Source organism: Colobus angolensis, unplaced genomic scaffold (assembly GCF_000951035.1).
Source record: "Colobus angolensis palliatus isolate OR3802 unplaced genomic scaffold, Cang.pa_1.0 Scaffold81, whole genome shotgun sequence".
In the NCBI taxonomy this organism is placed as follows: domain Eukaryota; kingdom Metazoa; phylum Chordata; class Mammalia; order Primates; family Cercopithecidae; genus Colobus; species Colobus angolensis.
The window spans coordinates 11721087-11722332 of NW_012121932.1; the positions used below are offsets into that span (position 1 = coordinate 11721087).

Below are 1246 nucleotides of genomic sequence, written 5' to 3' on the forward strand. Positions count from 1 at the left end.
CTGCTTTCAGCTCGTGCCCGCGGCGCCCGGACCAGCCCTGCCTGAGCCACATCCGCTCTCGGGAGAGAAGGGTCGCCGTTTTTCTGGGAGAGGCCCCTTGCCGTGCTCTTCGTCGGGTACTGGGGGGTCCTAAGGGGGGTCGCTTGCGACAGTCGGGTGCCAGGACGAGTGCGGGCGATTTGCCTCCTCCTGTTCCCCCGGCCACACCCCCGGCACCCGCCCCTTTGTTCTGGCGGGTGTTGGTACTTGCAGGGACCTTGCACATCCAGGAGTTGACTCATTCGGCAAATGAGCAAAGTTGCTTCCTTCACTGTGCCGTTTTGTAGTGAGTGTTGGAAAGGAGTTATTTTAACAACTATCTACAAAGTGATTATTTTGGTTGTCCCCGGTGGTTGCAGATCTGTAAATTCAATAACTACACCTACTGTTATTGCTGAAACACCTCCCAGTCGTTTCTCAGCTTTTAAATTTTTCTGTCGATCCATGTTAAAACAAGTATTTTCTGTAGCTGTTCACATTGCAATATTCAAACTGTATTTTCCAGAGCAATAAATGGTTGTTGAATTTAGCACTGCGGTAGCCATGTCGGCTACAACTCTTCCCAGCTCTTGACGAAGCATCTAGGCTTAGTTGTTGCCCAATGTTGTATTGCACAATCCAGTTTTAAGTAATTAAATATAAGATAGAAAAAACGTATGAGGAACTTGGCATTTCAGCTTCCTTTATTGAAAATCACATGTACCCGTTTCTGATCGGATTAAATCATTTGCTAGAGCATGCGGGCTTTAGAGTAGTTCCACAGAGTATATGTTCAGTGCAGCTTCATACTTCATTGTGGACTGGCAGCCTGTTGTAGTGGAAGGGGACAAAATTTGGAAATCAGGTTTCCCGCTCAGCCAGTTCTTTGCTGTGCACATTATTTCCCTAAGCCTCAGTTTTCTGATCTTTAAAATAGGAAATGTTTATTTCCTAGATATGCACAATGAGAATGGTGCTGAGCACCCTAGCACAGTGCCTGCCCCATAGCTAATGTTCAGTAAATATTGCTCTGCCTTTGTGTCCCCACCCTCCCCAACTGAGCAGCAGTTTTTACTTGATGATTTCTAACGACAAGATTTCTGAGTTTTATTAGGTTTGCGGAGCTGATTGAAAGGGCAGCATCACTTGCCTAAGTTTTGATGACCTCTATGCCCCCTTTTTTTTTTTTTTTTTGAGACGGAGTCTCGCTCTGTCGCCAGGGCTGGAG

At 46.6% G+C, this 1246-nt stretch overlaps 1 protein-coding gene across 1 annotated transcript in view; it reads left to right on the plus strand.

Annotated features, from left to right (window-relative positions):
* CNIH4 (cornichon family AMPA receptor auxiliary protein 4) overlaps nucleotides 1-1246 on the plus strand; it is a 26813-nt gene that overhangs the window by 428 nt on the left and 25139 nt on the right. The window lies entirely within an intron of this gene.